Source organism: Hyla sarda, chromosome 1 (genome assembly GCF_029499605.1).
Source record: "Hyla sarda isolate aHylSar1 chromosome 1, aHylSar1.hap1, whole genome shotgun sequence".
Lineage (NCBI taxonomy): Eukaryota > Metazoa > Chordata > Amphibia > Anura > Hylidae > Hyla > Hyla sarda.
Window position 1 is genome coordinate 76,515,239 of NC_079189.1, and position 15,514 is coordinate 76,530,752.

Genomic DNA, 15,514 nt, shown 5'->3' on the forward strand with positions numbered 1-15,514 from the left:
GGAATACATAGGGAATAATTGTATTATAAGTGATAGCCAGCATGGGTTTTGCTAAGGATAGAAGTTATCAAACCAATCTAATTTGCTTTTATGAAGAGGTGAGTAGAAGCCTTGACAGAGGAATGGCTGTGGATATAGTGTTTCTGGATTTTGCTAAAGCGTTTGATACTGTCCCTCATAGACGTCTGACAGGTAAGTTAAGGTCTTTGGGTTTGGAAATTTTAGTTTGTAACTGGATTGAACACTGGCTCATGGATCGTACCCAGAGAGTGGTGGTCAATGATTCATACTCTGATTGGTCCCCGGTTATTAGTGGTGTACCCCAAGGTTCAGTACTGGGCCCGCTGTTGTTTAATTTATTTATCAATTATATAGAGGATGGTATTAACAGCTCTGTTTCTATCTTTGCAGATGACACCAAGCTTTGTAGCACGGTACAGTCTATAGAGGATGTTCATAAGTTACAAAATGACTTGGATAGACTAAGTGTCTGGGCATCCACTTGGCAAATGAGGTTCAATGTGGATAAATGTAAAGTTATGCATCTGGGTACTAATAACCTGCATGCATTGTATGTCTTAGGGGGGATTAAACTGTCAGAGTCACTGGTAGAGAAGGATCTGGGTGTACTTGAAGATCACAGACTACAGAATAGCATGCAATGTCAGGCTGCTGCTTCCAAAGCCGGCAGGATATTGTCATGTATAAAAAGAGGCATGGACTCAAGGGACAGGGACATAATACTCCCCCTTTATAAAGCATTGGTACGGCCTCACCTGGAATATGCTGTTCAGTTTTGGGCACCTGTCCATAAAAGGGACACTGCGGAGTTGGAAAGGGTGCAGAGACGCCGACTAAACTAATATGGGGCATGGAACATCTTAGCTATGAGGAGCGATTAAAGGAGTTACAATTGTTTAGTCTTGAGAAGAGACGTTTAAGGGGGGGTATGATAAACGTATATAAGTATATTAATGGTCCATACAAAAAATATGGAGAAAAACTGTTCCAGGTTAAACCCCCCCAAAGGATGAGGGGGCACTCCCTCTGTCTGGAGAAGAAAAAGTTTAGTCTCAAGGGGCGACACGCCTTCTTTACCGTGAGGACTGTGAATTTATGGAACGGTCTACCTCAGGAACTGGTCACAGCAGGAACAATTAACAGCTTTAAAACAGGATTAGATAAATTCATGGAACAAAATAACATTAATGCTTATGAAGAAATATAAAATCCCATCCCTTCCCCAATATCGCGCCACACCCCTACACCTTAATTCCCTGGTTGAACTTGATGGACATATGTCTTTTTTTCGACCGTACTAACTATGTAACTATGTAACTATGTGGGGCATCACTCCCCCCCCCAACCCCCCCCCCCCCCCCGATAGATTTTCTGGCATTGACTTTTGGGAGGCATGGCAACACCTGGGGCCGAAAGTCTATAATTGAGCACAATACGGGAAGGTGTTTTAATAAAGATGTATTTGGAGAAAGTTCTTAATTCTTACCATGCTCCTCTTTTAATAGCCGGAGGTGGAGCAGAAAAAAAAAAAAAAAGGAAGAACAAACGAGACTCACAGTTCTGCAGTATATTCAGTTCCCAGGTCAGAAATGCATACAATCCACCACCTCTCACTTGCTGGGGGAAAAGAAGTAAAGATAGGCGAATAAGCAAATGTACTGGTAGAGATCATCAGAGCTCCAAATGAGGTAGGTCTGCCATCACATCTAGCCCCCTCTAGCTTGGTTCATGCCGAGGCTGTCAGAACAACAAAGTCCAGCATCCCCATAAAGGATACCAGGGATGCCTCACTATTTTTCCGTACATCCCTCCATGACACCTCCTATAGTGGAAAGAGGGACATACCCTGGTATTCCCCTGGCAAACATTTTCCATAGCATTTTCCATAATACTGGTTGAGCCACTAATCATAATATCATAGTATAGCCTAGAGAGCTCGATTATCCCGAGGAGAGCTAGCATTCACATAGCGCAGCGGAGCCCCACCATCAGTGCAGCAGCATATAGAGTAATGTAGCTCCACTTACAGTCTTTCACTGGCTCAATCTTTCTCCACACACTCCTTCAGTCCTTGGAGCAGGCTCCTGTGCCTCTCGTCCTACCTCGGCGTCTTCCTGGAACACTGAGTCACATGACTGCTGGATCACATGGTCCCATCCATCCACTAACCATGAAGCTGTCAGGCCCCTCTCCAGGAGCCTGAGCTGGCTCAGCTGTGCCTTAGCGTACCATCGCCCGACCGTGTCCGGATCCTGTCCTCTGGTGAGGGAGCTCGATCAGCGGCACATCTTCATTGAGAGGAGGGGGGAGGAGGGGGGAAACCAGGGCAGGGTTGCAGGAGTTTTTCCCTAGCAGCGTTCGGCGGGTGAGGGGCCGGTCCGGAGGCCCGGAGCTGACGGCGTTACGTCATGCCGTCAAGTGACTCACACCTAACAGCTGTGAGCACTACAGGAAGCGCTGGAGGCTCAAAGTCTCTTGATCTTTAAATGTAAGCGGTTATGAAACCCTCTTGGGTACTGCGAATGACTGCTCCAGACTCATTCTGTGTCTTTCACAAACTACTTGCCTCCCTTGTGCCTCAGGCCTTGGGCCTATAATTTTTTGAAGTTTAGCAGTAGCTAAATACATGCTTAATGCAAATGTAAACATTGATCTTTAAATGTAAGGGGTTATGAAAGCCTCTTGGGTACTGGAAATGCATGCTCCAGACTCATTCTGTGTCTTTCAGGAACTACTTGCCTCCCTGGTGCCTCTGGCCTTGGGCCTTACATTTTTGGATGTTTAGCAGTAGCTAAATACATGCTTAATGCAAATTTCAACAATGATCGTTAAATTCTCGGCGCTCTGCCAGGGCCTTTTCCTACCCCGCCTGGGCCGATCCGAGGACCTCACTAACCAACTCACTAAATAATCCAATCGCTTATAGCGACGGGCGGTGTGTATAAAGGGCAGGGACTTAATAAACGCCAGCTTATGACCCTCACTTACTGGTAATTCCTCGTTTTAAGATTAAATAATTGCAATCAGAGATCCCTATCACGAACCGGTTTCAGCGTGAAACACGCACCTGTCCTTGAAAGAGAGACGGTAATCTGTTCAGTGGAGCGCTAGTGCGGCCCAGGACATCTGAGGCCATAACACACCTGTTATTGCTTGATCTCGCAATTGATCGGGCAAGGTAAGGGGTTATTAAAGCCTCTTGGGTACTGCTGAGGCCTACTCCTGACTGCTCCTGGTGCAATTTATGGGGTAATTAAACACTCTTGGGTAGTGTTATTGTTAAATTTACTGGTAATTTTATCAGTAATACAATTGAATTTTTCAGAATGCTAACCGTTACACAACGGAACGCTTGTTGCGTGTGATTTTTTAATGAAAAAAAAAATAGATGGAGAGGAATTAACTCTGCTTAATCATTTTTGGCGAATAGAATCTTTTGCCATCTGATTTTTTGGAGACAGATGCACTTACACACATGTAATAATTTTTTTTAACCAAATTTCAAACATTGTGTGGATTATTACTTTTGAGAAGAATGTCTTTGGGTGGTCCACCATCCTGCATTATAGAGTCTTCTGAACTGCTGTATATGCGCTTGTTTTTTTTTTTAAAAAAAGGTATTTTGTCCGACAATTTCAATAAAATTTTGCATTTTTTTTGGGTGGATTGTGAAGCCCGGGTGACAGGTGTGTAGTGTGTACTCGTGCATCAGTCAACTCCAGTCTGTGTCCGTTAGGCAATATATGGGTTACTGATGCAGCAGAGGTGGGGCCTTGGTCTTGGAATTTCAATTATTTAAAAAAATTGAACATATTGTGTGGTTTATTATATTATAGAAGAATGTCTTTGGGTGGTCCATCGTCCTGCATTATAGAGTCTTCTGAACTGCTGTATATGCGCTTGTTTAAAAAAAAAAAAAAAAAAGGTATTTTGTCAGACAATTTCGATAAAATTTTCTGTTTTTTTGGGGTGGATTGTGAAGTCCGGGTGACGGGTATGTAGTGTGTACTCGTGCATAAGTCAACTCCAGTTTGTGTCCGTTAGGCAATATATGGGTTACTGATGCAGCAGAGGTGGGGCCTTGGTCTTGGAATTTCAATTATTTAAAAAAATGTGAACATATTGTGTGGTTTATTAAATTATAGAAGAATGTCTTTGGGTGGTCCACCGTTCTGCATTATAGAGTCTTCTGAACTGCTGTATATGCGCTTGTTTTAACAAAAAGGTATTTTGTCAGACAATTTCAAAAAAACTTTGCGTTTTTTTGGGGTGGATTGTGAAGCCCGGGTGTGTACTCGTGCATCAGCCAACTCCAGGCTGTGTCTTTCAGGCAATCTATGGGTTACTGATGCAGCTGAGGTGGGGCCTGGGTCTAGGAATTTCAATTTAAAAAAAAAAAATTCAACAATTATGTGGTTCATTATTTTTGAGAAGAAAGTCTTTGGGTGGTCCACCGTCCTGCCTTATAGAGTCTTCTGAAATGTTGGATATGCGCTTGTGCTTACACAAAGTTGTAAATAAAAAAAAATGTATACAATTTTGTTGATTTTGGGGCGGATTGTGAAGCCCTGTGTGTACTGGTGCATCAGCCAACTCCAAGCTTTGTCCTTCAGGCAATAAATGGGTTCCTGATGCCGCAGAGGTGGGGCCTGGGTCTGGGAATTTAACATTTTTGGATTGCTGGTGCTACAAAAAAAGATTGACACACCCTAATCCGTTCAGTGGAGCGCGCCTGCGGCCCCGGACATCTAAGGGCATAACACACCTGTTATTGCTCGATCTCAGGAGAAGGGGGTTCATCATCGGGAGAAAAGAGTTGCAGGTTGCCCTTGGGTCAGCAAGGCGGTAGCACGGTTGGCAGTCAGCGTGGTGTGGCAGTAGTGGAAATTCTGGAGCCAAACGTCTGTGGAGACCACCTGCTTCGTGGCAGCTTACCTTTCCGGGAGTTAGCGGGTTACCAGCACCGGTCGATGAAAGATAGAGACACGCTAATCCGTTCAGTGGAGCGCGCCTGTGGCCCTGGAAATCAGAGGGCATAACACACCTGGTATTGCTTGATCTCGCAATTGATCGTGCAAAGGTAGGGGGTTATTAAAGCCTCTTGGGTACTGCTGAGGCCTACTCTTGACTGCTCCTGGTGCAATGTATGGGGTAATTAAACACTCTTGGGTAGTGTTTTTTTTTTTTTTTTATTTACTGATAATTTTATCAGTAATAAAATTTAATTTTTCAGAATGCTAATCGTTACACAACGGAACGCTTGTTGCGTGTGATTTTTTAATGAAAATAAAATAAAAAATAGGGCCGGGATTAATTCTGCTTCATCATTTTGGGCGAAAAAAGTCCTTTGGTAATCTGATCTTTTGGAGATAGATGCGCTTACACACATATTGAATTAGTTTTTGTAAAAAAATTTCAAACATTGTGTTGATTTTGGAGGGGGGATTGTGAAGCCCTGGTGTGTACTGGTGCATCAGCCAACTCCAGGCTCTGTCCTACTGGCAATATATGGGTTCCTGATGCCACAGAGGTGGGGCCTGGGTCTTGAAATTTCAAATTTTTGGATAGCGGGTGCTACCAATGAGAAATCTTTGACAAAAATTTCATATATTGTGTTGTTGTTTTTTTTTTTTTTTTCTTTTTGGGGGGGGGGGGGGGGGGGGATTGGGAAGCCCTGGTGTGTACTCTTGCATCAGCCAACTCCAGGCTGTGTCATGCAGGCAATATATGGGTTACTGATGCCACAGGGGTGGGGCCTGGTTCTGGAAATTTCTAATTTTTGGATAGCGGGTGCTACCAATGAGAAATCTTTGACAAAAATTTCATATATTGTGTTGTTTTTTGGGGGGGATTGTGAAGCCCTGGTGTGTAGTGTACTAGTGCATTAGCCAACTTCACGCTGTGCCATTCAGCCACTAAATGGTCTCCTCTTGCCACGCTATGTCCACGCTATGTCATTCAGTCACTATATGGTCTCCTGACACTGATGCCACCACCAGGCTCTGTCATTGTGCTGCTGTGCGGCAGTTATTCTAAGAGCGATGCCGGTAATCTGCATGCTATTCTGAATAACAGTATTATTTCACTACCCCAGCACACTCCATATGCGTTTTACGACACAGCAAAGTGTTCTATACCTCTATAGCGGCTGTATGTAGGCTAGAAATAGTCTTTTTTAACATTGATTCGCCGCGAATAAATTCGGATCGAAACAAACTTTTCGGGAAAATTCGGCAAAGCGGCCGAATCGAATTTTTGAAAAGTTCGCTCATCTCTAGTTACGAACTTCTCGGCTCGGCAGTTGATGACTTTTCCTGCATAAATTAGTTCAGCTTTCAAGTGCTCCAGTGGGCTGGAAAAGGTGGATACAGTACTAGGAGACTCTTTCCTAGGACTGTATCCACCTTTTCCAGCCCACCGGAGCACCTGAAGGCTGAACTAATTTACGCAGGATAAGTCATCAACTGCAGAGCCGAGAAGTTCGTGACAAATCGAATTTACTGTAAGTTCACTCATCTCTAATCACGACATCTGCGGCAATGCAGCCCTTTTAATGGCTGATTGAATCGCCTGTAGTGATCATCTAAGATGTTGGACAGAGGTCCCTTACCTTCCTCCTCCTGTGAAAAAGCCCTTCCCCAAATAAAATTTTAAATGGACCCTTTTTCCCATTTAACCCCCCCAAAAAACTAATAAAATAAATATATTTGGTATTGGCGAGTGTGTAAATGTCAAAACATATTGGGGGACATTTATCAATGTTTGCTTATGTATTCCTTTTTTTAGTTATTTTTTTCTTACTATTTTTTTGCTTATGTGCGACTTATTTATCAACTGGTTTCAGCCTGTTGATAAATTTCTTTCACTTAAGCAATTTTTCTTTTTTTGCTTTGGTAGTGACTTTTTCTGCTCCATGTCTGAGCTGGAGTAAATTTAGTAGGTTTTTTCATGCGATGCGACTTTCGCACTTGATAAATCTCTGACCACAGCAAGTCAAAAATCACTTTTTGCTTTGGTAAGCAAGATTTTTATTTTTTGCTTAGGACACTGAACATGCAAAAAGTCGCAGAAAAAAGAGCGTAGTCGCACGTGCGACTTTTTTGCGACAATTTTAAACAAAAAAATAAATACTAAATGCTTTGATAAATGTCCCCCATTGTTGATGATCCCATTCTGTGAACAGCATCAACATAAAAACAAAAGTTCAAAATTGCTACTCTTTTGTCACATTACATTCTTTGTATATCAAGGAGCATCTTGGAGGAACATTAACTGAGTGAGACAGGCTAATGTGAAAAGTATACTTCGGGAGTATAATGATCCATAGTGCACTGTGCACTTCCTGTTTGACATGTTATAACAGAGCCACACATCTGAAGGTAAAAATGCATTTAGGATACTACAGGGTGAGCCATTTATATGGATACACCTTGATAAAATGGGAATGGTTGGTGATATTAACTTCCTGTTTGTGGCACATTAGTATATGTGAGGGGGGAAACTTTTCAAGATGGGTGGTGACCATGGCGGCCATTTTGAAGCCGGCCCTTTTGAATCCACCTTTTTTTTTTCAATAGGAAGATGGTCATTTGACACATCAAACTTATTGGGAATGTCACAAGAAAAACAATGATGTGCTTGGTTTTAGCGTAACTTTATTCTTTCATGAGTTATTTACAAGTTTCTGACTACTTATAAAATGTGTTCAATGTGCTGCCCATTGTGTTGGATTGTCAATGCAACCCTCTTCTCCCACTCTTCACACACTGATAGCAACACGGCAGGAGAAATGCTAGCACAGGCTTCCAGTATCCATAGTTTCAGGTGCTGCACATCTCGTATCTTCGCAGCATAGACAATTGCCTTCAGATGACCCCAAAGATAAAAGTCTAAGGGGTCAGATCGGGAGATCTCAGGGGCCATTCAACTGTCCCATGAAAACCAATCCACTTTCCCGGAATCTGTTCATCTAGGAATGCTCGGGCCTGACACCTATAATGTGATGGTGCACCATCTTGCTGGAAAAACTCAGGGAACGTGCCAGCTTCAGTGCATAAAGAGGTAAACACACCATCATGTAGCAATTTTGCATATCCAGTGGCCTTGAGGTTTCCATTGATGAAGAATGGCCCCACTATCTTTGTACCCCATATACCACACCATACCATCAATTTTTGTGTTCCAACAGTCTTGGAGGCATCTATCCAATGTGGGTTAGTGTCAGACCAATAGCGGGGGTTTTGCTTGTTAACTTCACCATTAACATAAAAGTTTGCCTCATCACTGAACAAAATCTTCTGCGTAAACTGAGGGTCCTGTTCCAATTTTTGTTTTGCCCATTCTGCAGCACCTGAAACTACGGACACTGGAAACCTGTGCTAGCATTTCTCCTGCGGTGTTGCTATCAGTGTGTGAAGAGTGGGAGAAGAGGGTTGCATTGACAATCCATCACAATGGGCAGCACATTGAACACATTTTATAAGTGGTCAGAAAATTGTAAATAACTCATGAAAGAATAAAGTTACGTTAAAACCAAGCACATCATTGTTTTTCTTGTGAAATTCCCAATAAGTTATATGTGTCACATGCCCCTCTTCCTATTGAAAAAACTAAAGTTGGATTCAAAATGGCCAACATCAAAATGGCTCCCATGTTCACCATCCATCTTGAAAAGTTTTCCCCCTCACATATACTAATGTGCCACAAACAGGAAGTTAATATCACCAACCATTCCCATTTTATTAACGTGTATCCATATAAATGGCCCACCCTGTATATATAAAGACAGTATATACAATCCTACACCCCTGAGGAAAAACCAATTATCGCGGGGGGCGCTGAGGAGAATGGCAACTTAAGAGCTCCTGCTACCAAAAAAATGGCTCAAAAAGCCAGCCAGCGACTCAGAACTTGCATGTCCCAGCATCTAAATGTAATGGCTACTTCGGGCAGGAAAAGATTTGCCGTAAAAGGGGGTTATGTGCCTCTACACAGCTATTTTTCAGCTGGCCCCTCTGCCTTCACACTGTTTCAAGATGGCACCAGCCCGCAGGTTCAGCGCTCCAGGACCGCCGGATAGCAGAAGCGCGCCACTGAGACTCTGAGACTCCACTTCAAACTCTGAGCGGCAACTGAGCTCTTTGCAAGCATCTCTGAGAGACTCCAAGCTCTGCAATCAACTATTGTTTGAATTGCCGGACCACTGGGCATCTCTAGATTCTCCCTCTCTGCAACAAAATGGTGAGTCACTGGGTCCCACTGACGACCTGCAGATGGTGGTGGGAGATGGGACACTACTGCTTACTCTACAAAAGAATCCCCTTGACAAAATGCCAGCCCCGGTTTCCCCGACCACCAGCCCACTGAAACAGTGCCCAAGACTGCAATCTCAGGACACAGCTGAGGTCTGGTCAGACTGGCCTGATTCCTCTCCAAAGCTAGGCCCGATATATTAACGGACTAAAAAACTACGGGGGCGCTGGTGTCCGATACTACTCTGAAAGAAATGCTACTCAGGTTCCGCTGTGCTTTTTAGGGGCATGCAATTTATTGTACAACCATTAAACTCCTCAGTGTTGTCATAATGAACTAGCTGATGCGCACTACGATTTGGATGTTAAACTAGCGGCCTTAAAGGCTGATTCTGAAGATAGAAATCAGCGAGATAATGTCAAATTCCGGGGTGTACCGGAGTTGGTATCTGGCTCGCAATTGCTAAGCTATGTGCAGGAACTTACCCGTGGTTTGGACCTGAGGAAGAGGGGGTTCTGCCCCTCGCAACGCGTAGTTTGTTACTTCCATTTGATTTAATAAACCACACTTTGTTTTTATTATTTTACTTGTCCGTATCGGTCATTCACCACGGAAGATATGCTCACCTTCTGTGTCAACTCCAAGCTATTGCCTAATGAGCACCACAACGAGGTTTCTTTCTCTCCGCTCCAACATAATACCTTCAGCTCCACATTACCGATCAGAGACCTTCTCCGACATGGGATTTCCTCGGGCAGCTCCTGGCTCCTTACCCTAGAATTGGGTGACATGCGCTGTTTGATGTTGTACTCTGCTTACAGCATCCTCAGGTTAGCATGACCTTGTTACTTTACTAGCACTGGTTTTCACAGGAGTAACGGCACAAGTTGCGCTCCCTATCTGTCTCTCCCGCACCCCTTTTCTTTTTTATATGAAAAATTTGCCGAGGGATGTGCTAGCGCAATTTACTTTTTTTCAAACAAAGGACAAACTGCTCCAAGTGCCCCATAAATCCCAGTCGCTACCTACTTCATATGAGGACATGCAGTGGTATGCAGACTTGTCTGCTGCGACATTACAGGCGAGAAGGTCCTTTTCCCATCTGACATATTTGCTGAGAAATCTTGCTGTTGCTTATCGTTGGGGATTCCCTGCAAAGTTACTCATCCTCCGACAGGGAAAAGTACATGCCATCACGACAACTGAAGATGAAATGTAGGCTCTACATGCATTGGGGATACCTGGATGGTGATCCTGCTAAATCTTATTCTGCAGACACTGCATACAGCTTGGACCTGGCATGAACTGTCTGACCCAGCATTGTCTACCCCCGTTACCACATCCTGGTGAAATGTAGCTTAGTATATTGTATAGTGTTAATGTTAGTTTTACCCGCTTCCATAGTTCAGGTGAAAACCTTCTGTGGACCACCGACAGGTTATTCTACTGTGTTTTTTTCTCATGAGATTTCCTTTATGGTTTTAGTAGAGTATTGCTCTGTTCTGTTATATGTTTTATTTTTTTGTTGCCACACTGGCTTTAGCTTCTCTACTGGGGTGCCGTACCCTTCCCTCGTCTGTCCCTCTTGTGTTTCCCTACTGTTTCTTATTGTTGTATGTCTTGTTCAGTCCCAATTTTAGTCCTGTTTCCCCCCTCTCATCTTAAATACCCCATCTACTAAAGTGTCTGGTAGAATTATATCTTTCCCTCTAAATATGGGGATTGATATTGTCTCATTGAATGTCAATGGACTAAACAGCGCATTTAATTGTCACTTAATGTGGGAAGTACTGGAGAGGCGCGACGCCACCATAGCTTGTATTCAAGAGACCCACCTCTCTTCTTCCAATACGCCTACTCTACAGCATAGGAAATACCCCAATGTGATTCACTTCACCTACTCAAAGAAAAAACAGGGAATCCTGGTGGCCTTTGGCACTACTGTGGCCCTTGAAATACAATAATACTGGTTTGCAAAGTAGATGGAGTGACCAAGACTATAATCAACCTGTAAACACGAAATCGTAGACAAAGTAGATTTATCAGGAAACTTTTTAAACTCATACAACAACATTGCCAAGGGCAAGTGATAGTGAGTGGAGACTTTAATTATGCCTCCAATCCTGCTATGGATCTTTCTGACCAGTTGTCAAGGAGGTTCTTCTATCTACAAGGTCTACTGCATTTACAGTATATGATTTCTATGACACCTGAAGATTGCAACATGCTGCAGAGCGTGACTATTCATATTTCTCTCCTAGCTTCAAGTCATTCTCCAGAATTGACATAATACTGACATGCAGGGGCCTTCTTGATAGAACAACTAAAATGGGTATTGGTGAAACAACTTGGAGTGATCACGCTCCTACCTTTCTTTCCCTCTCTGAAGTTGTGCCTTCTGGAGGGCAAACTCCCATATTATTGCTCATACAGAACACTAAAAAATGTATAGAAACTTCCCTCCTGAGTTATTTCCAATGTAGTGCTACCCCTGATACTAGTAACCTGACACTTTGGCTAGCCCTCAAGGCAGTAATGGGGGGGGGGGGAATTTATTCAATTAGGGACGACACTAAAAAGACAGCGTGCGCTGCAGATTAAAAATTCTATCTTGCATATTGCTGGCCTGGAAGCCTTACACAAATCCACACCTTCTCTAGATGGTGCTGATGAACTCTATAGGGAGTACCTTCATTTACATAAACTTCTACAATATAAAAAAGTCCCTACTAGATCTAAGTTCAACACACAGCAACATGTACAAACATGTCTCTAATGTATACCCATCATATGAACATGTGACTATATGCCTTGTAATTTTATGTACCATATGCAACACCCGTATAATAGTAATAATGATGATGGGAACCACCCAATGCAGAAATGAATATGGCCAATGTCAGTTCCTATTGAAAATATATACGATGCGATGTCAGGAGTCCCGGGATGCCGCCACCTCAACACATGTTTCGGTCCTGCGACCTTCGTCCGGGGATCGCAGGACCGAAACATGTGTTGGGTTGGTGACATCCTGGGACTCCTGACTTCTCATTGTTGCTGCTGTGGTCTGTATTGCTGCTATAATTTTGTGCCTTGCATTGTCTGTAAGCTTAGTTACTGCACTTGCACTTTACCAATCTGATGATAGTTAGCCTATATTGACTCTGCATACTACTTTTTTTTGCCATTTTGCCATCAGATCCATTAAGTATTTTCATACTTGCTGTCATTGTGGCTCAGTATTATACATCAGTCCCGGGTATGCCGCCCTTTTTCTGATGTCCATCTCCTCCTTTTTAATGTAATTTTATATGTATGTTGTATTTCTAATAAGGATATTGTTATTTCTGAGTAGCTTCAATTCTTCTTAGTGTATATAGATCTAAGCTCAAGTATTACGCACATGCCAACAAGTCAGGCTTTGCCCTAGCAAAAAAGCTTGCACCCTCTCTTACTAAAAGCCGCATACCTATGTTATGCCACCCTTATACTAAACAGCCTGCTCTTTCAACCAGAGGTATAGTCAACACATTCAACAGTTACTATGGCAAGCTCTATCATTTACAGAGAGGCTCTTATGTTACTCAACCTACTCAGCTTTCTATTGATTCTTTTCTTACATCTCTAGGACTTCCGAAAGTGCCAGAAGATGCCCTGCCCTCTCAACTCTTCCATCACCCAGGAGGAAGTGGAGGATGCTGTGCGCTCTCTTCCAGCACACAAGGCCCAGGGCCTATCAAATTAGTACTGCGAAAGATTCAGTACTATACTAACTCCATATCTTGCTACAGTGTTGGAGACACTATGGCGACGGGATCCCTTCCCCAGAAAATGCTCACAGCTTTAATAAAAAAAAAAAAAAAATGATCACCTGTAGATTTTTGATTTACTTTGTCATTGGACTAAAACCAAAATAAAATAAAAAATGTGGTGAATTTATGGGGGAGGGGGATGAGGAAGCAAGAGGAGAGGGGGTAGGGACTGCTGAAAAACTGCTGAAAAATTGTTCCCCACCTATCCTAAAGCTGCAAACTGGTACTTTAAAAAAAAAAAAAAAAGACCCATCGTCTCTGCGGTGGGGTAACTAACCTAACCCATTTCTAAATATATTGATTGGCTGTTTCATCCTCTCCTGATGGCAGTACCCTGTTTAGTTAAAGACACCATGAAAACATAGAATGTGTCAGCAGATAAGAACCATTTGGCCCATCTAGTCTGCCCAATAATCTGAATGCTATCAATAGTCCCTTGCCCTATCTTATATGAAGGATAGCCTTATGCTTATCCCATGCATGCTTAAACTCCTTCACAGTATTTGCAGCTACCACTTCTGCAGGAAGACTATTCAATGCATCCACTACTCTCTCAGTAAAGTAATACTTCCTAATATTATTTTTAAACCTTTGCACCTCTAATTTAAAACTATGTTCTCTTGTTGTATTTTTTTATTTTAAATGTCTTCTCCTCCTTTACCGTGTTGATTCCCTTTATGTATTTAAATGTTTCCATCATATCCCGTCTGTCTCTTATTTCTTGCAAGCTATACATGTTAAGGTCCTTTAACCTTTCCTTGTACTAGTTTAGTAGCTCTTCTCTGAATTCTCTCTAGAATATCTATATCCTTCTGGAGATACAGTCTGCATTACTGCACACAATAATCCAAGTGAGGTCTCACCAGTGTTCTGTACAGCGGCATGAGCACTTCCCTCTTTCTACTGCTAATACCTCTCCCTATACATCCAAGCATTCTGCTAGCATTTCCTGCTGCTCTATTACATTGTCTGCCTACCTTTAAGTCTTCTGAAATAATTACTCCTAAATCCCTTTCCTCAGATACTGAGGTCAGGATTGTATCAAATATTCTATATTCTGCCCAAGGGTTTTCACGCCCCAGGTGGATTATCTTCCACTTATCTGCTTAAAATTTCAGTTGCCAGAGTTCTGGCCATTCTTCTAGTTTGCCTAAATGCTTCTCCATTTGGCGTATCCCTCCAGGAACATCAACCCTGTTACATATCTTTGTGTCATCAATAGTGATGTCGCGAACATATAATTTTCGGTTCGCGAACGGCGAACCACCGGGCGAACCACCATTGACTTCAATGGGCAGGTGAATTTTAAAACCCACAGGGACTCTTTCTGGCCACAATAGCGATTTAAAAGTTGTTTCAAGGGGACTAATACCTGGACTGTGGTGTGCTGGAGGGGGATCCATGGCAAAACTCCCATGGAAAATTACATAGTTGATGCAGAGTCTGGTTTTAATCCATAAAGGGCTTAAATCAACTATTATTCCTAAATGATTTGGAATAACGTGCTTTAGCCCCCTTTAGGCAGCACATAGAGCCCCCCTTTAGGCATCAAATAGTTAGATCCCCCCTTTAGGCAGCACATAGGTAGAGCCTCTGTTTAGGCAGCACATAGAGCCCCCTTTAGGCAGCACATAGCTAGATCCCACCTTTAGGCATCACATAGTTAGATCCCACCTTTAGGCAGCACATAGATTCCCCCATATTAGGCTGCACATAGTTAGAGCCCCCCCCCTTTAGGCAGCACATAGGTAGAGCCTCCCTTTAGGCAGCACATAGAGCCCCCTTTAGGCATAACATAGTTAGATCCCCCCTTTAGGCAGCACATAGATTCCCCCATGTTAGGCAGCACATAGTTAGAGCCCCCCTTTAGGCAGCACATAGAGCCCCCCTTTAGGCAGCACATATATTCCCCCATATTAGGCAGCACATAGTTAGAGCCTCCCTTTAGGCAGCACATAGAGCCTCCTTTTAGGCAGCACATAGAGCCCCCTTTAGGCAGCACATATTTAGACCCCCCCCTTTAGGCAGCACATAGATTCCCCCATATTAGGCAGCACATAGTTAGAGCCCCCCTTTAGGCAGCATTGGTTTTATTTCACAGCCAAAAAAGGTATTTTTTTTTCTTATTTGAACAACTGTCACACCAAATGTGATTTGCACTAGTGTAACAATGAGCAAAAAAGGTTGCCAGCGGAGTTCCCCTTTTAAGCAGAGGTCCCCAACCAGGGTGCCTCTAGCAGTTGCAAGACACACGGACTGAACTTATAGCCCTTTTAATACTGTAGTTAGTTGCTTGAAGGAACTTAAGTTTTACACTGGAGTACCCCTTTTAACCAGCGGTCCCCTCCCAACCAGGGTGCCTCCAGCTGTTGCAAGACACACGGACTGAACTTATAGCCCTTTTAATACTGTAACAGAAGAATTCAGCA